The sequence below is a fragment of the Mytilus galloprovincialis genome, chromosome 2, assembly GCF_965363235.1.
Source record: "Mytilus galloprovincialis chromosome 2, xbMytGall1.hap1.1, whole genome shotgun sequence".
Classification (NCBI taxonomy): Eukaryota; Metazoa; Mollusca; class Bivalvia; order Mytilida; family Mytilidae; genus Mytilus; species Mytilus galloprovincialis.
The window spans coordinates 84,623,213-84,649,078 of NC_134839.1; the positions used below are offsets into that span (position 1 = coordinate 84,623,213).

At 32.1% G+C, this 25,866-nt stretch overlaps 1 protein-coding gene and 1 long non-coding RNA gene across 5 annotated transcripts in view; both read left to right on the top strand.

Moving 5' to 3' along the window:
• The first annotated feature begins 690 nt into the window (after positions 1-690).
• LOC143064657 (uncharacterized) overlaps positions 691-25,866 on the top strand; it is a 96,402-nt gene continuing 71,226 nt past the window's right edge. For 3 of the 4 annotated variants that reach the window (XM_076237636.1, XM_076237639.1, XM_076237638.1), the window contains exons 1-3: positions 691-739; positions 4,050-4,161; positions 5,813-5,929. The gene's annotated coding sequence lies outside the window, so the exon portion shown is untranslated. Of the gene's footprint in view, positions 874-4,049; positions 4,162-5,812; positions 5,930-25,866 lie in introns of all 4 variants that reach the window. The other variant, XM_076237637.1, reaches the window with a different exon arrangement.
• LOC143064654 (uncharacterized) lies at positions 18,142-19,734 on the top strand. The gene is made up of 2 exons (XR_012975299.1): positions 18,142-18,577; positions 19,024-19,734. It is a non-coding gene; the product is annotated as an uncharacterized LOC143064654 (long non-coding RNA).

Sequence of the window (25,866 nt, forward strand, 5' to 3'; positions counted from 1 at the left end):
TTTAAGTGTCACAGTAATAACTAATAAATTAATATAACAAATTCTATCTTGACTCTTGAGGCCCCTCATGGGGGGGGGGGGGGTCCTAGTAATCACATAATCACCATTTTTTTGCCAATATAATCACATAATCATTAAATATTTGCTTATCTTTAGTAATCAAATAATCATAAACTAAAAATACAGTCCTAGGTAATCAAATAATCATGAAATATTTGGCTTAATAATCAAATAATCATTAAAAAAACGGCCAAGTAATCACATAATCAAAAACCCCATGAGGGCCCTCACTCTTTTGTTGATACAACCAGAGACATATAATGCAGATGTATTATATGTGGCTGCTTCCATTAATTTTTTTTACAATGAATTGATGAAGATAAGTAACAATTTGAATTCACATTCAATTTTTTTTTTTTTTTTTATTAATATTCAATGATGTTTATGAGATTTAGCAACCGGTGCAAATGATATTGTCATGTAAAATAAAACATTTGATAATTTATAATCATTTATTTTGTCCAAACGGTGAAATCTTTGTCTGGGTTGTTGTTAAAAGTGGTAAGTCGGCCCGAGTTGACTCAATATAATCATTGACTGCCCGAGTTGTCTTCATAAACTCGGTCCGACTTTTCTCCGGGCCGAGTTAAGCCACATTCCCGGAAGTTGAAATATACTCTCGAAACAAATTATTCGGAATCACGCTGTAAATGGCGTCAAAACAAAAAATATTTGCTAGGTAATGTTCACACAATGACAACCTTATTAGGCACTATTGATGAATGCCAACCACAAAGCAATGATGCAAGGAAATGATGACATTCAAAGACATGAATTTGATCAAAATTTATTTAATGTCATGAAATTTTAAATGTAAACAGCCTTGTAAAAATTATATTTTTTCCACTGCTGGTAGTCTAGATAATTATAATTGACGTCTGTTGAGGGTATCTTTTCAATTATGAAAGCTCCCTCATTGACATAGAAAACGTCAAATCTGAATCTGGGTAACTGGTTAATTAAAACAAATCCTATTCCCAGGAAAACTTTACTTTTGTACCCTTTGCCTATGGCTGAGATGTCAGTCGTACTCCTCAATCTAAAGGCCTGTTGGTACGAAGTGTCCCAATGTGCAGTTTTCCTTTCTGGTGCGTTTTTTCTCAACATATTTTCTTCTCTGTGCTTTTAGTTGGTATGGGCTGGTTAAGATTGGGATTGAGGAACAGCATTATTAAATCTGCCTGTTCTGTCAATGTATACATTGACAGAACAGGCAGATTTAATACTGGTTACATACATTGACAGAACAGGCAGATTTAATACTGCTGTTCCTCAATTCCAATCTTAACCAGCCCATATACGTAATGTGCCACTGTTTGTAGTTTGGCTTTTGTCTCTTCTGTGTTCTCGCAGTCCAGTCTCGTTAGCATAGTAGCTAAATTCAGGTTTCTGACCCCTACCTCTTTGGATATTTGGTGTAACATATCTGCTCGTTCGTTCTCATAGCAGGGACACTCCAGAAGGAAATGGTGAGGCATTTCAGGTGCTCCACAGTTGCACGACTCTATGGCGTTGGTTTGGCCTACTCTGTTCTTGTAGTAGTTGAGTTCTGTATAGCCAGTTCTTAGTTGGGCGAATATACTGAAATGTCTTTTAGTATATTGTACTTACGTAGCTGCGGAACCATAGCTCTTAGGTCCTTGTGAAATTCTGATTCAAAGGTCAATATTTAGTTTGACTCAACTGGTCTCTTTGTGATATCTTGTTTTTACTTAGTCATTTATTGTTGGTACTGTAGTTTTTCTCAGTAATGTCACACAATTGCACCTAAACAATTAAACCTAAAGTATACAAATTTAGGTACAGGATTAGAATTCCTCAGAGCTTAATGATTCTCGGAATCTCCCTGAACTATTATATTCACTGTTCTCTCTTTCTTTGCTGGTGCTTGCATTTTGTAATTTCATTCCTGTATCATCTAATCAGAAGCATTTCAAGATTCTATTTTGAGTACCATCTTAGGATAAATGTAAAATGTAAACAAATAAATAGTTTGCACTCATTATTATAAAAGTCATATTAAAAAATGGAGTTATCTGCCTTTGTCCAGTAATTGAACTAATATCTTGATCTAGTATCTCCAATTCATAGTGCTGAAATCTATGCAATGTTCAATTTAAAGTTAAGGGTGTACTTAGGTGACTCAATTTTATAATATGTGTCAAATGTTTGGACTCCTTGGAGTTTTTCCATACGATACAAGGTAAAATATTTTGCCCCATAACACATATTTATCTTTCAACATAAGACTTTAATGCTCATAAAATGTCATTTGACAAAATTTAAGATGATTCTTGATTTTCTTTCTTTTGATTTGAGACTCAATAATACCTATGCAAATATACATTAGTAAGGCTCCCCTTTCTCACCACGAAATTTTAGGTAAAAAAAATTTTTGTAACTGTTAGAAGAGGTCTAATGAAACTACGGTAATTTCAAATCCTGTGCGGTCGTTTGCTGTATTTTATTGGAAAAAACCTGTTTTCCATCATCTAACAGAAGATGAAACTGCTGTAAATGATTCTAAACCGCTTCATGATTGTTAAAATAAGTTTAATTCACTTAAAAACAATTTAGAAACTTGTGTCTTTTTAAACAGGAAATTTAAAAAACATATGTAAAAGAAATTAACCGGTTAGAGTCGAAAACCATACTTAACAGATATCACTATAATACGACTTTGAAAATAAAACATTTCCATCCTTTTGTAAAACAGTCTTTGATATATCTATCACATTAATGTTTGAAGTGTCTTAAGCTAATACAAACCATATTAGTCAGTATGAAACACCAAAACAGAACGAACAATAAATTCTAAGCTGGTTTACGGTTGTCTTTTGCACTATGTTTGTATCGTTTCAATCAAGCAGATACCAGTTTATTTCAACCAATGCATTGAAAAGAAACGAGAAATTTGTAATGATAGGTTTAGTTTTTATATTTATCAGTATTAATTTAATATTGATTAGAAATAAGTTATTAATATGGATGAGTTAAAATTATTAGTTTGAAAAATGTTAAGAGCGCCCTCTACAATATCTATAACAAAGATGGTGGAACGTAAACAAACCACCTTGCCAGGGAAATTGAAATTTTTCTCTTATTTCTTGCTTATTGTACTCTATAGTCTGCACCCAGTCTGGAAGGTCCAATTTTCATGATTTTGGAGAATAAAACCGCAGACTATACAAGTCTTTCTACGGTAAGGTAAAAGTCTGAGTCAGACTTTTCCCGCCATATTTCATAAATTGAATATCTCTAAAAAGGAGCTCCGTGACCTATCAATATTTCTAGCTTATTTTGATCCTTAACTAATACTTTTCCAGCTTATAGTATCAATTTTGAATCCTTGATTTATTTTTTGTTTCCTTAGATCACCTAAGTACGTCCTTAACTATAGTGTTAGGCATTTATCAACTTAAAATTATAGTATGATTGGTTACTGACCACATAAAAAAAAAAACAGATTCTAAGAAATTTTTTATCAGTTTAGAAAACGTTGAACCAGAATATGCAATCTTATTAAAAGTAAATCCTTATATTCCATTCTAATAAATCGCTCCTTGAATTGCCTCCGTCTTGATATGCGCAACATGTCATTACGAGAATTCAAGGATTTGATTTTAATTAGATTGCAGGAATATGTGAAAAGCACAAATTATGTACCAACAAAGTGCTTTTCTGGATTTTCATTCATTTGAAATCCTGGAAACAAAATTGAAAGCAGATCGAGAGGTTGTATAAATACTTGAGGTGCTTTTATGACAAAAAGGGACCTAACAGAATAGCAAAAAAACAATCATATCAATTTTAAATTAAAAAAAAATTGATGATGAAATATATAATATACATCAAATTTTTTTTTTCTTTTCCAGGAATAATTATGAGATGATTCCTATTTATTTTAAACTGTAACCTAAAACATTACTATACATTGTATGATTCATTCATAAAATCTATATTTATAATAATTTCTTGTATCTTTTCAGATTGGTGTGAAGGATACAAAAAATAAAGATAGAGACAGTTTTAACCAAATCACATTTGTATATAACAAAATTGTCAACCATTAGATCAACCGGATAGCAAACCCTTGTCTAGGTATAATTACATAATATTTATTTTTCATTATACTTTTTATTTTTACATTGGATGCCTGTGAGGCCATACCTGTGTGTTGTTGGCTCTTGCAACAGACATTTCTACCCACATAACTTTTTGAACTTTTTGAATGATAACCTAACTCAAAATAACATTCCTTTTGGCTTGATATATATTAATTTCATCAATAAATATTTATATTCAAAGAACAAAGGTAAATTATATGAAAATGTTTTGTCGTAAGAAATATACTGTGAAAGTACTTTAATTCGTGGGTATTAATTTTCGTGGTTTGAGCAATATTTACATGTTCGTGGGTTTTTAAATTCGTGGATTTTAGTTTTCTAAAAAAAATATAATTGAAAAATTAAAGTCTTTAGAAACGAAGGTTACAAATAGTCTGGATTGAAGGAAATTGCAAAGTAAACATTGACCTGTGTAAATCGCAGTGACAACACTAATTAACCCATGATAAAGTGATCAACAGATTAAACACCATCAAAGGTGTTAAATAGGCAATAAACATGTCATATAAAGAAAACAGTAATATAAACAAATGCTATAAACGTATCTTGAACTATCAAGTAATTCTTATCAAAATCAAGTCCAGCATGAAATTATTATTTCCCATATGTACGAGAACTATGAGGATATAAAATGAACACTTTATCATTCTAAATGTTCTAGCATATCAATACCGGAAATCTGACTTTCATAGATCAAAAATATTTTTTATGAGAATTAAAAGATCAACAGTTGTACAGTTTATGTTATTAAAGATTAAATGGGAATAATCCTGCATGTGGTTGTAGTTCTGTGACTGCTATTAAAGTATTCTCAGATTTAGCGTTATTCAATTTATTCTCTAGATCATTAGTCAAACCTACCGATGGGATCTTTCCATGTCTTGATTTGGACAATGGTTGTTTTATTTCGTTGGACACTTAAATTCGTGGATAAAGTCAACCACGAAAACCACGAAAATTGGTACCCCACGAATAAAAGTACTTTCACAGTATATATATCATTATCAATAACAAACCAAGAATACCGTAAACTTGTGTAATCGCCTACAGAAGAATATTTCAAGTTTGTTATGTGGGAAAATATGAATGCCTATTCAAACCCAATCTATTAGAAAAATCAAATATTACAGAAGAGTGTCCACCATGCACTGGCACTGCACTATAATTAGAATAATATACAAATGGATAAAAATTATATATACATGTAACTTTTATATATACAAATATTAATATAATATATAACAACAAACCAGTGTATACTGATTTGTATAACTACACTGTTATTACTGTGAGGATGAATTCCCTGTTAATTATTCATCACAAACTTGTCTCAGAAATTTTTTTTCTTTGTACCTTAACCTCACTTTCAGTTTCAGGTATAGAGGTGTGATTTTTTTTCTGTCACAAGTGTTTGTTACCATCTACAAGAACTTGTGGTCATCCGATGCTCAGTACTTTAACTTGGTGTTTATCTTTTTTTGTCATTTTTGTTGATCAACTAGTTTGCAGCCAATGTAAATTAAATCTTGTATTTAAATGAATTATTATTTGAAGAACAATGTACTGCTATTTTCCACATAAAAAAAATGAAACCTTTACATGCTCAATTATATTCATATATTCAGATCCAATTGGTAGTAAGAGGATAGCTATACTGCGCAAACAGTGACAAGTTATTAAATGGACTTCCAGATTTGAGTTCTTTCACCAGGGGCGCAGATGAAGATTGAAAAAAGTCAAATGTAAGATACATGTAATAAGACAATTGAACATAATTCATAACTTTTTCGGTGACAATTTAGAAAGCAATATATTTGTAGAAAGAACAATCGCCACAACAATGATACATAACAATAATAGCCAAATGTACACAAGAAATTAAATTTAAGAAAAAAGTCATATTTTTATACATGTTCACTGATTTTCTTAAATTTAAGTCAGTATTTCTATTTTTTTTTATTCTTATGCACTGTTTGTTTTTTTATACGATCACTAAAAAAATTTTGGGATCGTATAATGGTATGATGTCGTCGTCGTCGTCCGAAGACACATTGGTTTACGGACAATAACTTTAGTTAAAGTGAATAGATCTTTATGAATTTTTTTTCAGAAGGTTCAATACCACAAAAGGAAGGTTGGGGTTAATTTTGGGGATGACGGTCCCAATCGTTTAGGAAAAAGGGGCCCAAAACAAGCATTTTTCCAGTTTCAGGATGATAACTTGTGTATAAATATTTCGATTGCTCTGAAATTGTACCACCATGTTTAATACACAAGTAGAAGGTTGGGATTTATTTAAGGGGTTATGGGGGCCAACAGTTTAGGAATAAAAGCCAAAAAGGAGCCAAAAACCAGCATTTTTCTAAGTTTCCAGACAATAACTTTTGTGTAAGTATATGGATCTCTCTGAAATTGTATCACAATGTTCCATATAACAAAGGGAAGGCTGATATTGAGTTTGGGGTTAATTGCCCTAAACATGTAGGTATTAGGGGCCAAAAAAGGGCCAAAAGAAGCATTTTTTTCTGACTGCAAACAATTTTTTTGGTCGTATATTGGTATCATGTGTCGTCGTCCGAAGATGGATGTTTCCAGATAATAACTTTTGTATAAGTGAATAGAAATCAAAAAGATTTTAACATAAGGTTTATATCCACTAAAGGAAGGTTGGGATTGATTTTGGGGGTTTTGGTCCCAACAGTTTAGGAACGAGGGGTCCAAAAGGGGTCAAAATAATTATTTTTCTAGTTTTAGAGACAATAACTTGTGTGTAAATGTATGGATCTTTCTGAAATTGTACCACAAGGTCCCATTTCAATAAAGTAAAGCTTGGATTGATTTTGGGGGTTGTGGCCCAAACTGTTTAGAAATTAGGGGCCAAAAAAGGGCCAAAAACAATACTTTTCTAATCCTTTGTATAAATTGCTTATTTCTTGACCAATTTCAATGGGGTTTTATTCTTGAATTCTTGGGGTTTTAAACTGTGCTGAATCTTACAGTGTATTAAGTTTTTGAAATTTGGTACCCGTTTTTAAATTGGTTCACATGAGGTCCAAAGGGTCCAAAATTAAATATTGTTTGATTTCATCAAAAATTGAATTCTTTAGAATTTTTGATATGCCGAATCTAACCGTGTATTTAGATTTTTAAATTTGGGTCCTGTTTTCAAATTGGTCTACATTGAGATCCAAAATTTATTTAGTTTTTGGATATTGGACCATGATAGGTAAATTAAATTTATTTAAGTTCATTAGACCACATGCATTCTGTCTCAGAAACCTATGCTGTGTCAACTATTTAATCACAATCTAAATTCAGAGCAGTATCAAGCTTGAATGTTGTGTCCATACTTGCCCTAACTGTTCAGGGTTTGACCTCTGCGGTCTTATAAAGCTGCACCCTGCTGAGCATCTGGTTCTCGTTTCCACACAATAACTTATGTTTAAGTGTATAGATCTCTCTGAAATTTTAATACATGGTTCCATACTTCAAAGGAAAGGCTGGGATTGAGTCCTGGGGTTATTGCTCCAAGGGGGGTTTCAATAAGTGGGGGGGATTTTTTGTTTACAATTTTTTTAAGGGATTTATATTTTTGTTTCAATATTTTTCCAATTTCAAATTTTTGAAAAGTTTCAAGATGAAATCTTCAATTGTGCAATAGATTTGTAAGATCTTTGACCACATTTATACCTATATTATGTCAAAAATTTGATCACAATCCAAATTGAAAAGTATCAAGCTTAAATATTGTGTCCAAATTTGACCCAACTGTTCAGGGTTCGACCTCTGCAGTCGTATCAGGCATCGCTTAGCGAAGCATTTTATTATCCTTATTTTGTCTTCTTGGAAAATGAACTTTATTGTGAAAACTGAACTACAAGTATGATACGTGAAAACTATGACTTTTACAGCAGAGTTTATGATTTCATTTAGCGTGTAATACACATGAAAGTTGGAGGTGAAATCCAGGCATTGTCTGATGAGGGGAAAATTCTGATCAACCTGAAACAAAATTAACAAGACAGACGAAGTCAAATAATTATATTTCTTTTGAAATCGTGATTTTTGATTGCCACTATTATTATTTATTACGCAAAATTTGAAAATTGCAACCGTCAGTGGAAACCTGGTTCCAAATGTAAAGTCAAATTATAAACCCTGACTTGCAGAAACAAGGGGAAGTGGTGGTTATTGTATCCACAACAATTGAAAAAATGGCCTCAAGGGTCATTCAACTTAAATTTTAAAAAACTTGGTAAAATAACATCATTGTGCATCTCATTTGCTATATTTTTGATTTGAATACCATTAAATCATCTTGCATATGAATTTAAAAGATTTTTCAGAATGAAATGTACATTAGAATTGCTGTTTAACTGGTCAACTATCATGCTTTAGAAGTTTTTAAACTTGCAGTAAAACCAACAGTAGACAATAGAAATATATATAGCAGAGGGGGTATTAACTCATTTTGATATTTGATCATAAATATTAGCTTTTATATGTGAAAATGCAGTCTAATTTTTAGGGTCATAATTAGAACTTTTTGACCCTACTCATTCCTTCTGAAGATTACATAAGCACTTATATTGTTAAAATTACCTGGAAATATGGCTTTTGGTGATATTGAATCTTTTAGACATAGTTCATAACCCTTCAGGCAATAAATAAACAGGAAGACAGATTATGAAAGAGGTAAAGGACCTAGTATTACATGTTTTTCAAATGAAGTATTAACTCCAGATATAAACAAAATTATTTATAATAAGGACACCTGTGTCAACTCTCCTAATATAAGAGGCATCAAATGATTGAAACAACACATACAAATCTTTTGTTGAATACCTTTTATTGTTTTGCCTGCTGATTATCAAAAAGTTATAATCTCAATATCATTAATAATTTTCTACCTAAGAATTTACATTGAGGAAGTTCATGATGACACCTTATTGGCAAGTCATCGTTACATGTCCTTGACCTCGATTTCAGAATAACATGGTCAGGTTAAGTTTTCAGGATGATTTTTTGTGTAGTCATGATGAATTGATATAATTTGGTGTATAACTGCAATGATGAAATAACATACACAACTTGTCTGGCTTGTTTTAAAATTTCCAGGACAAATAGATATAACTACTTGTTAAATATACTAGTAAATCAATACAAACTAACAGAAAGTATGGGATGCTCGTCTGCCTGATAGAGGACATTAAAATTAGACTTGATGTCATTTTGTGTTTTTATAGCAACAACACAAAGTAGTTTTGGTCAAATAGTTTGACCCTTGTCTGTCATTCTGTCATTTCGTCTGATTTTGCAACAAGGAGTTATACAGACTTTTTTATGCCCCACTGCAGCAGAGGGGCATTTAGTTTTACCCTTTCCTGTCTGTATGTACTTCCTGAAATTGGTTTCAGTTCTTTTAATTAAGTTTGCCTCTTCCAAATGTAATAATGCTTATTACCACATATATCACAGATCAAGTTTGATTTGGAAGGGATCACTATTACTTTTTAAGAGTTATGCCTCTTTACAAATGGAAAAGTTGCTGAATTTTTCGTTTCCACTTTCGAACTCAATATTATAAAGAAGATGTGGTGTGATTGCTAATGAGACAACTTTTCACTTAACCAAATGACACAGAAATTAACAATATAGGTCACTGTACAAACTTCAAAAAGAAAACTAACTGACAATTTTATGTAAAACAAAAATGAACAAAAGCAAATATGAAACACAGCATCAAAAGAGAACAACTGAATAACAGGCTCCTGACTTGGGACATAGATATACATACAGAATGTGGTGGGGTTAAACATTTTAGAGGGATCCCAACCTCTCCTAACCCGGGACAGTGGTGTAACAGCACAACATCAGAATGAACTATAAAAATCAGTTGAAAAAGACCTTACTCATCAGATTGATACAGATAGAAATATGCCACGATACAGGTATCAACAGATTGTAGATCCATGAATGTGCATATGTATATAAGTTTGCGGTAACCAAATGTTTATGGTTTAATTGGTTATAGTTAAGTTTTTGTGTTTTTGTTTGTTTTTCTAATACTGTTTGTAATAGGTCTACTATATTTCGTGTATGTTATGATTGGAAGGTGAACATGTTAATCTGACAGGTGTCATATGACCTTGACCTCATTTTTATGGTTCAGTGTTAAGTTTTTATGTTTCGGTTTGTTGTTTTTGGAAAGATTAGAACTTGTTCTAAATCTTTACTAAGGCACTGGCCTCCCTTACAACACGACAGGTTAGCTACTGTTACTAAATGTATTCACGCTGAAATATAGTTCCCTATAGTTCTCATGTATGTGCACATAATACACATATTAACTGAAAAAATTGGTATAATTTTGGAGCAGTTCATCCAAGAATGTATGTAACTAAGATACGTTGATGTGCAGGCTTTTTTTTTATAACATTTTGATTAGGGAATTGGTATTGATACAATACTATAATGATTGACCACTGTCATTATCACCAAACAATCAGAGACAAGGTGGACCTTTAATTACAATGCCCCACCTCCTAAACTGTCAATCAAATTGACCACATTACTTATCAACCTCAGTCTTAAATAATTAGAACCTTCAATATACAACTTCAATATACAAATATTTGACATCATAATTGAATACACAAATGTATGTATTAGATATTTGATATATATAAGGATGATAGATGTATTTATTGCCTATTACCATGATTACTTTTGATCTACAATACATAAAGTGATTCTGTAAATTATGTCTGAAAGATAAATGATCAATGGATTAACAAGATCTTTAAAAAAAATAAGAAATATATAAAAGCTATTCAAGTAAGGCCTATAATTTACTTGATAAATTTCCAATAATCATCTAATTAATCAACAATTTAGATTAGTTCACTTATTTTTTTATCATCAGGAATTGGCTTGAAACAGTTTTAAAATTTTAAAACTTTTAATTAAAACAAACCATTGTTTATTAATTTATTCCCCATCAATCATTATTTCTATTTTAGTCATTTGAATTTTTATTATCAGTGAATATATATTTAATTGTATATATAATTCTTGCAATCAAGAAAGAATCCAAATTTTAATAAAATAAGTTTTTTTTTGAATTTGTTTACGTTGAAAAAGTACATTTTCAATGCCCTGTTTTGAGTAATACTTTAAAAATTGATCAAAAGGCACTCTACAACTTTTAATCTTCAATGTCATATAACCTATGTTTCAACTTACAAAATGCCCAAAACAACATATTTAGATTATTTTTGTTGACACTTTAAAGTTCTTAGCTGTTGGTCTAGATTTTATGTCTTACAATGATAGTTGGAAGCATTTACTAGAAGAATTTTTGATTTGCAATTGTTTGTTTTTTGAAACATGCAGTTTAAATAAAACTGTGCAAATTTTGAGACCCATATTATTTAAATGAGCTCAGTTTATTCTCATACTGGAAAAGCACTTTTCCTTCTAAAGACCTGCTGTTAATGCAATTTTCAGCAATAGTTCTTTATTAATGTTCAATTTTCCCCACCATACCTTAATATGAAATTTTTCAAACTACTCTTCTAATCTTTTCATGAGTGATTTCCATCACTTTGATTATACTGTATGCAAAAGGTCAACTACATTTGATGTATGAAAATATTTTACAATATACATGTCAGTCTGGCATGTTTTACTTGACTGTGACCTCATTTTTACAGTTCATTGCTCAATGTTAAAAAGTTGTTTTGTCTGTTTTTGTAATACTATTAGAAATAGCATAACTGTATTTGGTGTATGGATTGATTTTAAGGTGTATATTTCACTCTGGAAATTATCATCCGACCATGACCTCATTTTCATGGTTCATTGGCCAATCTTAACTTTTCCTGGTTAAGTTTGTTTCTTAGTTACTATATATGCAAAATGTCAACTATGTTTAAAGCATATTATGATTGTAAGATGTACATGGCGAAGGATCGAAATTATGTAAAAGAGTCATATTAAATTTAGGGAAAATGGCCTCGTTAGCACTCTCATAGGTACAGTTCTTGCCAGATTTTATAAAACTTTTATGTGGTGGACAATGGCCTTTTTTTTTTTTTTTTTTAAAGTTATGCCCCTTGGCAATATTAAATTTATGGGAAATGACCTCTTTAGCGCACTCAGAGTTACAATTCTTGACAGATTTTAAAAAAAAACTTGTACAATAGGTTGATATCTGTAATATAGATTAGTATCAGAAATGTCTCGGAGGTGGACGATCACATTTTTTATACGACTGCAAAAATTGAAAATTCTTTGGGTAGTATATTGGTATTATGTTGGCGTCGTCATCGTCGTCGTCCGAAGACATTTGGTTTTTGCACTCTAACTTTAGTAAAAGTAAAAAGAAATCTATGAAATTTAAACACAAGGTTTATGACCATAAGGAAGGTTGGGATTGATTATGGGTATTTTGGTCCCAACAGTTTAGGAATTAGGGGCCAAAAAAGGGCCCAAATAAGCATTTTTCTTGGTTTTTGCACAATAACTTTAGTTTAAGTAGACAGAAATCTATGAAATTTAAACATAAGGTCTATGACCACAAAAGGAAGCTTGGGATTGATTTTGGGAGTTTTAGTCCCAACAGTTTAGGAATTAGGGGCAAAAAACAGGTCCCAAATAAGCATTTTTCTTGGTTTTTGCACAATAACTTTAGTATATAAGTTAATAGAACTCTATGAAATTTTAACACAAGGTTTATGACCACAAAAGGAAGGTTTGGATTGATTTTGGGAGTTTTGGTCCCAACGCATTAGGGTCCAAAAGGGTCCAAAATTAAACTTTGTTTGATTTCATCAAAAAATGAATTATTGGGGTTCTTTGATATGCCAGATCTAACCGTGTATTCAGATTCTTAATTTTTATGCCCCATTTAGGGGCATTATGTTTTCTGGTCTGTGCGTCCGTCCGTCCGTCTGTCCCGCTTCAGGTTAAGGTTTTTGGTCGAGGTAGTTTTTGATGAAGTTGAAGTCTAATCAACTTGAAACTTAGTATATATGTTCTGTATGATATGATCTTTCTAATTTTAATTCCAAATTAGAGATTTAACCCCATTTTCATGGTCCACTGAACATAGAAAATGATAGTGCGGATGGGGCATCCGTGTACTGGGGACACATTCTTGTTGGTCCTGTTTTCAAATTGGTCTACATTAAGGTTCAAAGGGTCCAAAATTAAACTTAGCTTGATTTTAACAAAAATTGAATTCTTGGGGTTCTTTGATATGCTGAACAGTGTTCCAGCTAGGATTTCAAAAGGGCAGGGTGCCAACCCTGAAAAAGGGCATGTTTTAATAAAGATATTATAATCAAACATTGTGTTTATTTGTTAAATTCACTGGTTATACAAGAACTACTGTACATCATTAACCCATATAGAACTCTCTCTTTCTACTTTTTAGGCTGAAAAACTTGTCAAGCAGCTTGTCACACAAGTTTTTAAATCATTGCTTGGAACAGTTTAGGTTAATATGCAGCATGTTTTGAAAGGTGTCCTGCTTCATTCTGTTTCTATGTTCTGACACACTTTACCAGTTTCACCTTTCTAGTTCTGCTGTGCTTAATGGCAATACAGCACAAAACAGCTGTGTGCTCAGTAAATGCCCAATATTAGGATATAGCAACAGTGAAAATTTGCATTAAAAATAAAGAGGACAAAAAAAAGATGACCAAGGCACCCTTCCAACACTGCTACTAAGACCCTCTTTAACTTTTCCCATAACTCAAAATAGCTAAACATATATATTCTTAAGCAAGAAGTATTTAGACATATTTTAGAATATGTTAAGTGGGTTACTCAATGCTAGGAAAAAATTAGATTGAGTTATCTTTCTTTATTTGGGTGTGCTCCTTCTTTGGAGGATTATAAATATAAACAGTACGTAGATGTAAACAATATGGCATCCGATTTTGATATTTTCGTATAAAAAATGAGGGCAGTCAATGACAAATACGTCTGGATTTGCTATTTATTTCACGGAGAACAAGTAAAACGATGTCTTTCTCGAGTTGTTTGTGGTTTTAAACTTTCTGTCATTACGCTACGGTAAACATTGCAAATGTGCCCAAGTTGTCGTATGCACGTTTCTTCAAAGATAATTGCCGACCGACTGATTCTATTTGAATGAATTAATGTTGATTATCATTAATGACCCATCCGCTAAACGAATTACCTACAACAACAGATTATGACACCAGCTGTAATCGTTGATTAGCTTGTGTCGTAAACAAAGTCATAAACTTTTCCCTAGGTAAAATTTAGTAATTATAACAGATCATATCAATTCGAACAAAATAATATACAATCGATCTTTAAAAAAGACAGTGCGCTCTGGAAACTGTAAAAAGGGCACAGGGCGGCATTTGGGAAAGGGCGGGCGCCACGCCCTCTGAAAACGGCCTAGCTGGAACACTGCTGAATCTAAACATGTTCTAAAATTTATATACGACCGCAAAAATTGAAAATTTTTTGGTCGTATATTGGTATGATGTTGGCGTCGTCGTCGTCGTCCAAATACTTTTAGTTTTTGCACTCTAACTTTAGTAAAAGTGAACAGAAATCTATGAAATTTTAACACAAGGTTTATGACCACAAAAGGAAGGTTGGGATTGATTTTGGGAGTTTTGGTCCCAATATTTTAGGAATAAGGGGCCAAAAAGGGCCCAAATAAGCATTTTCTTGGTTTTCGCACTATAACTTTAGTTTAAGTAAATAGAAATCTATGAAATTTTAACACAAGGTTTATGACCACAAAAGGAAGGTTGGGATTGATTTTGGGAGTTTTGGTCCCAATATTTTAGGAATAAGGGGCCAAAAAGGGCCCAAATAAGCATTTTCTTGGTTTTCGCACTATAACTTCAGTTTAAGTAAATAGAAATCTATGAAATTTTAACACAAGGTTTATGACCACAAAAGGAAGGTTGGGATTGATTTTGGGAGGTTTGGTCCCAACAGTTTAGGAATAAGGGGCCCAAAGGGTCCAAATTTGAACTTTGTTTGATTTCATCAAAAATTGAATAATTGGGGTTCTTTGATATGCCGAATCTAACTGTGTATGTAGATTCTTAATTTTTGGTCCCGTTTTCAAATTGGTCTACATTAAGGTCCAAAGGGTCCAAAATTAAACTTAGTTTGATTTTAACAAAAATTGAATCCTTGGGGTTCTTTGATATGCTGAATCTAAAAATCTACTTAGATTTTTGATTATTGGCCCAGTTTTCATTTTGGTCCAAATCGGGGTCCAAAATTAAACTTTGTTTGATTTCATCAAAAATTGAATAATTGGGGTTCTTTGATATGCCAAATCTAACTGTGTATGTAGATTCTTAATTTTTGGTCCCGTTTTCAAATTGGTCTACATTAAAGTCCCAAGGGTCCAAAATTAAACTAAGTTTGATTTTAACAAAAATTGAATTCTTGGGCTTTTTTGATATGCTGAATCTAAACATATACTTAGATTTTTTATTATGGGCCCAGTTTTCAAGTTGGTTCAAATCAGGATCCAAAATTATTATATTAAGTATTGTGCAATAGCAAGAAGTTTTCAATTGCACAGTATTCAGCAATAGCAAGAAATCTTCAATTGCACAGTATTGCGCAATAGCAAGAAATCTTCAATTGCACAGTATTGTGCAATAGCAAATATTTTCAATTGCACAGTATTGCGCAATAGCAAGAAATATCTAATTGCACAATATTGTGCAATAGCAAGAAATTTTCAATTGGAGTTATCTTTCTTTGTCCAGAATAGTAGTTGAATCAACTTAAATCATTGTTTTATACAATATACAATGTATATTCACTTTTACTACCAACTGATAAATTAAAACAATCTTTACCATTCAGTGATAACAAGCACTTTATTTTACATTTTAATATTTTATGATGTATTTAAATGAGTTGTTATTGTTGCAAACTCCATTGGGAATTAGAATTGAGATCAGTTTTGGAAAAAGGGAAAGGGGATGTGAAAAAAAAATGGGGGGGGGGGGGGGTTAAATTTTTCTCATTTCAGATCTTTATTCAATTCTTCAACATATATATACAACAGATATATTACATATTACACAAAAATATCACAAGGCAATGTTTTTAAGTATAATCACATATATAATCAGCACAATAATTAGAAATTAAATGTTATGACGCCTTCGGTTTCTTGTACCAGAATATTATTCTTTAAAAAGTGTTTCTCAAAAACATTTCTCATACATCTTGCATCACACAAATATTCATACAGGTAAGTTATATAATGTTTTACAGTGTATTTAAATAGTTTAATAAGATCAACATTACTGTTTAAATTTTTAAGTAAATTCCTTCTTCTGAAGTAAGTTGATAGCTTGACACCATTCTAACATTTAAGTTATACATACATGTATTTCTTAATTGAGAATGTATAAAACATGGATTGCCAAAAGTATGATTATCAAAAATAAATTGCAATATATTTTTTTTGTATGTTCAAAGACAGTTAGTATCCTTAAGGTAACATTCTTATATAATTTTGTATTCAATTGGTTATTTTTTCCTATATTTAATGCTAAATTATATTTTAGGAGCACAATTTTGTAATAAGCTTTTTCAGGGGAAGTAACTCCAAAATTAATTTCCAACATGTTTACGTCTGCTTGTCGCTCACAAGTTGAGATGGACCATGTTTCTGTGAAGGCAAAAGTTGATTACTTCAATTCAATTCTAAATTCATGAAAGTCTTCATTCATACACTCTTCCATTGTGACTTGGAGATCGAAAAGAACTTGCCTACACATTCATCATATTTATAACAAAAAGGTACATTGTCTTAATTAAATTACCTAGTAATTAACACCTTTGAAGTCTTATCCACAATAATTGATTGCAATGACATAATTAACCTCGTTACCTGGGGGCAATCACCAGGTGTCATATATGTAATTTAACTTCTGATAAGAAATCGATGAAACAAAAGGCAATTTTACCAAAACGGCACAAGGGTTTTTAAAGGCAGTGCTTTAAGGCCTGACTTTCAAGTCATGAGGTTCATCTTTCCTTACGCAAATCTTTGCTGGGGGTCATTTTGCAAGAAATAGATCCGGAAATGTTTAAATTTCTCCTCTACTTTTTGTGGTATGTATTGGTTTTTGTTCCTTTCATTTACATTGGGAAATAAAGAAACGATCAGTGTGTATTGTTCGTTTTAAAAATCTGTTTATTAATGTGTCTTTTGCATTATAAGCAGTCAATCTGATTACAAACTATCATTATTCGAATTCCGTGTGGAAAGAGGTCCGTTCAATTTCGAGTACTATTTGCGATCTAAAGATATTTTAAAATCATTTCAATCGTTGATATAACATGATATTATAATTAAAAGTCGACTGACCGTGAATTATATTGCATAATATACAATTTAAAGTATTTCTGTACGTGAAGCCGTATGACGTTATAGTTATTTCGGTCTCAGTTATGTAAAATATGAAATTATCGTTCCTGAATAGGGTTCCACTAATTAAAAACAAGAAGCGTCAAAAAGTGATAAGAAGCGACAATAAAATTAAAATAGCGATAGAAGCGACAATATAATTAATTTAGCGAGAAGAAGCGTCAAGAAGACTATATAGCGACTATACATAAATAAAAAAAATGTCATTGCAACAACTTATTCCCCATAGATATTAAAAAAAACATGCATTATTTTTTATTATAGGGGCGGTTATAAAACATTTTTTATATTACTGTACATTGATAGATAAAAATATGTTTTTATTAAGAAGAAAGGGATTAGTTTTTATTAGATATAAAAAAATATATATTTTATGCACACGCTAAAAATTGGCCATCAAAACAAAAAAAAATCAATTTCCTTTTAAAGAATTTATTGAATCAAAACCATGCAATATCATTTCCTTTCTAACAGTGAAATTCTTCTTTTTCATAGGGACATATTTGATAGGTTAGCTTCACCCTATCACATCAAATAAGAATAGCCTCGTGAGAGAATTACGATTCGCTTGTCCCTTGTTAGTTATTGTCGCTTCGTCACTAAATTAAACTTCTTGTCGCTGTTTGTCTCTAGAATTCTTCTTGTCTCTTATTAGTGAGACCAGTCAGTTCCGTCCTTAACTTCCGTTTTTGCACTGCAAAACAATCACACAATTAACGATGCCTAGTCCTTGTTGGTGTGTACCTGAGTGTCATTTAAGAGGAGGACTTGCATTTCTAAATGACTTAATAAGAAGGAAAAGTTGGATCAACGCCATGGCTCAAACGTAGATTGTCATGTGCGATGCAATCATAGAACCCATATCAATCAGCTGTTGTTTGCAAGGCACATTTTACTGAAAACGACTACGTTCAGGAAACTATTCATGGTAAAACTTTATTTTCTTTAAGAAATATATACTGTTATTTATATAATCGCCATGCAAGTAAACCAAAGTCTGTTTGCAACCGCAATTATCATTTTAGAATAAAAAGGGGGGTGAATTCAAGACGTCATAACTTTTGGGATTACGATTCAATATCATCTGTTTGACATTTTTTGGTTAATACTACAATTGTATGGTTTTTCTACAAGAGATATATTATACTGATAATTATTTTAGCAGTAATTATGTAAATTTCGGTTGTAATGACAAGAATTCATGAGCTACATGTATGCCTCGGGCTTTCTTGAAAAATATCAATGACAATGTAAACAGGAACAAAACATTGACATGAATGATGCTCTCCACCTATGTTATAGTTATTTAGGTATGTGTGTTGCACAAGTCTTTCACAAGTTTCAAAAAAGCTAATGTTATAAAACTTTTTTCAGGGCACATACCCACTTTATAGAGACTTGTCTACTGCCATGCATTCCCATCCTATTTTCATGCACCATTTGTAAGCAAGAGACTGAATGGTTTACAAAATTAAAAATCAGGACGGTGTCCCGTTAAACCAAAAGAACTAAACTGGATGAATATTGTAGGAGAAATCGAGAGGAAAGTTTTGATTTGTGAAATTGGTTTTCCTGAACAGATGTACATTCATCCTGCAGGAAAGATTTATAACTGTCCACCACCAACTGACGAGCTAATGTTGAGCTTCACAGATGGAATTACTCAAACACCATAAATGCCTATGTTTTCAGCACAGATTTCACAAATCATGACACAGCTGTGCATTTTTATGCCCCACCTACGATAGTAGGGGGGCATTATGTTTTCTGGTCTGTGCGTCCGTTCGTCTGTTCGTCCGTTCGTCCGTCTGTCTGTCCCTCTTCAGGTTAAAGTTTTTGGTCAAGGTAGTTTTTGATGAAGTTGAAGTCCAATCGACTTCAAACTTGGTACACATGTTCCCTATGATATGATCTTTTTAATTTTAATGCCAAATTAGAGTTTTTACCCCAATGTCACGGTCCACTGAACATGGAAAATGATAGTGCGAGTGGGGCATTCGTGTACTGAGGACACATTCTTGTTTATACCTGTTAAGAGTCGAAAACTAAATATTATTTTTATATAAATAAACATATATTGTGTCATTTTAGAACTTATATTTTTCCAAAGGATGCATGAATGAAAGTAGTGAAATTCATTTTGCTTTGATATATAGATTTGAATTACAATTGTTCATGTTATTGTAATGCATATAAAAATAAGGAGATGTGGCACAATGTAAATATATGATATTCTGTGAGTTTATCAAACTAAAGGGGATAAGAAATGGGTATAAGCAGTTACAGGACTGTACTACTGTACAATCTCCAACAATGAGAAAAACTCATACTGTAAAGAGAATTTCATATTTACAAGTAAGTTTTGTTTTTGCATTGAATAATTTTCTTCTATTGTCTTAAAAGCAAATATGGGAAGTGGTTAAAATGCTAATGAGACAGCTTTTATGGCTACCAGATGTCATTGTTACCTTGATTAAAAACTCCTTTTTAGCTCACCTGACCTGACTCATCACTTGGTTTCGTCGTCCATAAACTTTTACAAAAAATCTTCTCTGAAACTTAGTACTGTGCCAAATTTAACCAAACTTAGCCAAAATCATCATTGCGGTATCTAATTTAAAAAATGTGTGGTTAGACCCGGTCAACCAACCGAGATGGCCACTATGGCCAAAAATAGAACATACAGGTTAAATGTAGATTTTGGCTTATAACTCTGAAACCAAAGCATTTAGAGCAAATCTGACATAGGGCATGTAGGGTGAAATTGTCTCTTCAGTGAAGATCTATCTGCCCAGGAATTTTCAGACAAATCTGACAACCCGTTGATGGATTGCTGCCCCCAAATTAGTAATTTGAAGGAAATTTTGCAGAGTTTGGTTATTATCTTAAATATTATTATAGATAGAGATAAACTGTAAACAGCAATAATGTTCTGCAAAGTAAGATCTACAAATAAGTCAATATGACCAAAATTTTAAGTTGACCCCTTAAAGAGTTATTGCCCTTTTTAGTCAATTTTTAACAATTTTCATAAATTTTTGTATTTTTTGTTAATTTTTAAAAAATATTTTCAACTGTAAATACTGGGCCATGTTTATTATAGATAGAGATAATTGTAGCACCAAGAATGTTCAGTAAAGAAAGATCTACAAACACATCCCCATCATCAAAAACACAATTTTGTCATTTTATATGTGTCCGTTGTTTAATATGCACATAGACCGTCCAAGGTGAGTGACACAGGCTCTTGAGAGTCTCTAGGTCATTAATACAGGTAGATAACTTTATCATGTTTATACTGAAAAATAATTTTGCTTGGAGGGAGAATTTTAAAAAAGTTCTGTCTTCAAAAGAGTTGACATGTTACTATGTACATTAAACATTATGTTACTTGATGTTTTAGCAATACACACAGAACGGAGACTAGTCAATCTTTGTGAATTATTTTTCATAGGATAGGAGTAATTGAATATGTGTATATAATCAATAATTAAAAATAGTTTTATTTATATTAAAAAGGAAAAGTTCTTATGTCTTAAAAATGCATTTCATGGCGAGGTACAGAAAATATACTGTAAACAGTAGACTATAGATATAGGTGAACTAGGTACAAGAGAACTCTAAATCTTAAATACTACAAACCACCTCTGTTCTATGGAAGATAATGATATAACTGGACTAGAAATACACACAACCTGTAATTAACTGCCTTTACAGCGCTTTCGCGCTTTGATTCAGAAAACGGCGTCAGGGCAGAAGGGCGCGGCTGAGGGCACACATGGCGCGGCTTAGGGCACCCAGGGCGCGGCACCCTTCTATTTTGGGCTAACGAGACCACTGACTTTAGTATAAGTAAATAGAAATCTATGAAATTTAAAAACAAGGTTTATGACCATAAAAGGAAGGTTGGGTTTGATTTTGGGAGTTTTGGTCCCAACAGTTTAGGAATAAGGGGCCCAAAGGGTCCAAAATTGAACTTTGTTTGATTTCATCAAAAATTGAATAATTGGAGTTCTTTGATATGCCGAATCTAACTGTGTATGTAGATTCTTAATTTTTGGTCCCGTCTTCAAATTGGTCTACATTAAGGTCCAAAGGGTCCAAAATTAAACTTAGTTTGATTTTAACAAAAATTGAATCCTTGGGGTTCTTTGATATGCTGAATATAAAAATGTACTTATATTTTTTATTATTGGTCCAGTTTTCAAGTTGGTCCAAATCGGGGTCCAAAATTAAACTTTGTTTGATTTCATCAAAAATTGAATAATTGGGGTTCTTTGATATGCCAAATCTAACTGTGTATGTAGATTCTTAATTTTTGGTCCCGTTTTCAAATTGGTCTACATTAAAGTCCAAAGGGTCCAAAATTAAACTGAGTTTGATTTTAACAAAAAATGAATTCTTGGGCTTTTTTGATATGCTGAATCTAAACATGTACTTAGCTTTTTGATTATGGACCCAGTTTTCAAGTTGATTCAAATCAGGATCCAAAATTATTATATTAAGTATTGTGCAATAGCAAGAAATTTTCAATTGCACAGTATTCAGCAATAGCAAGAAATCTTCAATTGCACAGTATTGTGCAATAGCAAGAAATTTTCAATTGCACAGTATTGCGCAATAGCAAGAAATCTTCAATTGCACAGTATTGTGCAATAGCAAATATTTTCAATTGCACAGTATTGCGCAATAGCAAGAAATATCTAATTGCACAATATTGTGCAATAGCAAGAAATTTTCAATTGGAGTTATCTTTCTTTGTTCAGAATAGTAGTTGAATCAACTTAAATCATTGTTTTGTACAATATACAATGTATATTCACTTTTACTACCAACCAATCTTTACCATTCAGTGATAACAAGCACTTTATTTTACATTTTAATATTTTATGATGTATTTAAGAGTAGTTATTGTTGCAAACTCCATTAGAAATTTGAATTGTTATCAGTTTTGGAAATAGGGAAAGGGGGATGTGAAAAAAAAATGGGGGGAGGGGGGTTAAATTTTTCTCATTTCAGATTTCATAAATAAAAAGAAAATTTCTTGAAACATTTTTTTGAGAGGATTAATATTCAACAGCATAGTGAATTGCTCAAAGACAAAAAAAAAAAATTTAAGTTCATTAGACCACATTCATTCTGTGTCAGAAACCTATGCTGTGTCAACTATTTAATTTTAGATTTAAATAAGTTTGAAGAAGAAATCTTTAATTGATTTGTAAAATCTTGACATTTGTTTTGTATAAAAAAAAACCATATAATGTAAAAAATTTGATCACAATCCAAATTCAGAGCTGTATCACGCTTGAATGTTTTGTCCATACTTGCCCCAACTGTTCAGGGTTCGACCTCTGCGGTCGTATAAAGCTGCGCCCTGCGGAGCACCTGGTTGATTATGGGCCCAGTTTTCAAGTTGGTCCAAATCGGGGTCCAAAATTATTATATTGAGTATTGTGCAATAGCAAGAAATTTTCAATTGCACAGTATTCCGCAATAGCAAGAAATCTTCAATTGCACAGCATTGTGCAATAGCAAGAAATTTTCAATTGCACGGTATTGTGCAATAGCAAAAAATCTTCAATTGCATAGTATTTGTGCAATAGCAAGAAATCTTCAATTTCACAGTATTGTGCAATAGCAAGAAATATCTAATTGCACAATATTGCACAATATTGCGCAATAGCAAGAATTTTCAATTGCACAGTTTTGCGCAATAGCAAGAAATATTCAATTGCACAGTATCGTCCCATTTTCAAATTGGTCTACATTAAGATCCAAAGGGTCAAAAATTAAACTTTGGTTGATTTCAACAAAAATTGAATATATGGGGTTATTCAATATGCTGCTGAATCTAACCATGTATTTAGATTTTTAATATTTGGGCCTGGTTATCAAATTGGTCCACATTGAGGTCTAAAGCAGTGTTCTAGGATTTTTTTGGCACCTTGACTTACCACGGGTAAGATCAATAAAAAAATTACTTACCCACATCTAAAAGTTAAATCCGCCAATATGTTGTGAAGTTTGTCTGAACAAAGCTGAATTCGGATACGATTGAATTTTGTACAAAATTTAAAAAAACCGATTTCTTACTAAATTTGACAAATATGTTATAGTTATTACTATGTCATTTATTAAGAGCTATAATAAATGCAACTGTAAGTTTATTTTCCTCCGATGACAAGAAAAAAAATCGTTTATGTCCCGATTTAAGCACCAGTTATCAATCCGGATTTTCCGATTTTACCGACACCGTGACCGACTTTTAGAATGATAGGAGAAGAATGTGGTCTCTTTTGCGCTTGATTACACCTAGTAAACGAGTGCTTGAATAAAAGCGCCGATAGACATCGACAAAATCTTCGATCTTTTATCAAAGTTTTTTCTCGTGATTTAATAAAAATAAAAAGCAGATATGGGAAAATTGAAGAGGACCGGGAAATTTCAAGAGTTTTTCGGCTTCCCCGAACTTGAAAATTGACTTACCACCGGGTGACAAAGGCTAAAAAATGACTTACCCGTTGTCCTAATCCACTTACCCCGGGTAACGGGTAATGGGAATCCTAGAACACTGTAAAGGGTCTAAAATTGAACATTATTTGATTTCATCAAAAATTGAATTCTTGGGGTTCTATGGTATGCTGAATCTAACCATGTATTTAGATTTTGGATATTGGACCATAATAGGTAAATGTACAATTTAAAATTTTTAAGTTTTTACGTTTAAGTTCTCAGACCACATTCATTCTGTGTCAGTAACCTATGTTGTGTCAACTATTTAATCACAATCCAAATTCAGAGCTGTATCAAGCTTATGTGTTGTGTAAACTTGCCCCAACTGTTCAGGGTTCGACCTTTGCGGTTGTATAAAGCTGCGCCCTGCAGAGTATCTGGTTTTAAAAGAGTTATAAATGCCCCTGAAAATATTAAATAAGTGCAACATTTTGGGAACATTTTGTTCTTTTTTAAAAATAATAAGATAATCATGAAAAACAATAATGTATTTGCAAGTTCAGAGTATTCCATTTACAAGGCTATAAATTCCTATAAACGAACAATATCTCAAATCTTCAACTACTTTTGATATTCATAAAAGTTGTACCTGGCTAACTTAGCGATGTACATCTTAAAATTAAGTTTTGCTCTTGGGAAGTAGCAAGGCAGTGCCAAGCTTGTCTACCAAGTGATATTCAATACAGGGCTCTGTGTTGTCCATTAGTTCTGCAAATGTTTGACCTGGTACCTTGGTGTCCTTATAGTCATTCTGCTCATAGGTAAACTTCCAAAATGTTTGACCTGGTACCTTGGTGTCCTTAGTCATTCTGCTCATAGGTAAACTTCCAAAATGTTTGACCTGGTACCTTGGTGTCCTTATAGTCATTCAGCTCATAGGTAAACTTGGAAGATGTTACAATTTGAAAAATTAAGTTATCCAAAACTGGTAATAGTACAGTATGTTTAGGTTGTATGTCACGTTGAAATGCCCTGAAGTTATAGTGTATTGACATGATGTGAGGTTTACAGTCAGGTAAGAGGTTATTATATCTCTTCTTTTTTTAATGTATTTTAATCATTTCTTATCTGAAATTATTAGCTGCTCTCTAATTGGTCTTTGTTTAATATCCTTTAGTAGTAGATGACTTGGACTTTTGTGGTATGTGACTTAAAAAAAATCCAGTTGCTAGCAAAATAAGGATAATGAATCTTAGTTCCAAATGTATGTTTTCGTCTTTTCTTTTTGACAGTAGTACTGTCTGTTATTTGTTATAATCTGGTATGCATCACTCACTGTCACTGGGTATCTTATATTTTCCTGGAAAAAAATTGCTTCGAAATAAAAAAACAAATCAGCAGTTATAAACAAATTTAAAAAACCTGGTTTTCAGAATAAACAATTCAATTTAATGACTTTCTAAATAGACAGATGCTGTAACACCTGATGCCTGCTTGCAATATGTTCTCATGTATGTGTTTTCATGTGTGCACATTGTGTTTTTGTTTCAAATTCAAGAAGATTTTATTTTGTTAGGAAACATTTTGATATAGTATAATTGGGTTTGTTGCATAAGACTGATTTTTTTTTTCATTTAATTTATTTTATCTAGCACAGAGGGTTAGACATTAAACTATATATACATGTACATATATAAGACACAATGACACTAGTATGGTAATCAACTGTCAGATATAATCTTCACTTCCAATCTATCTTACGAA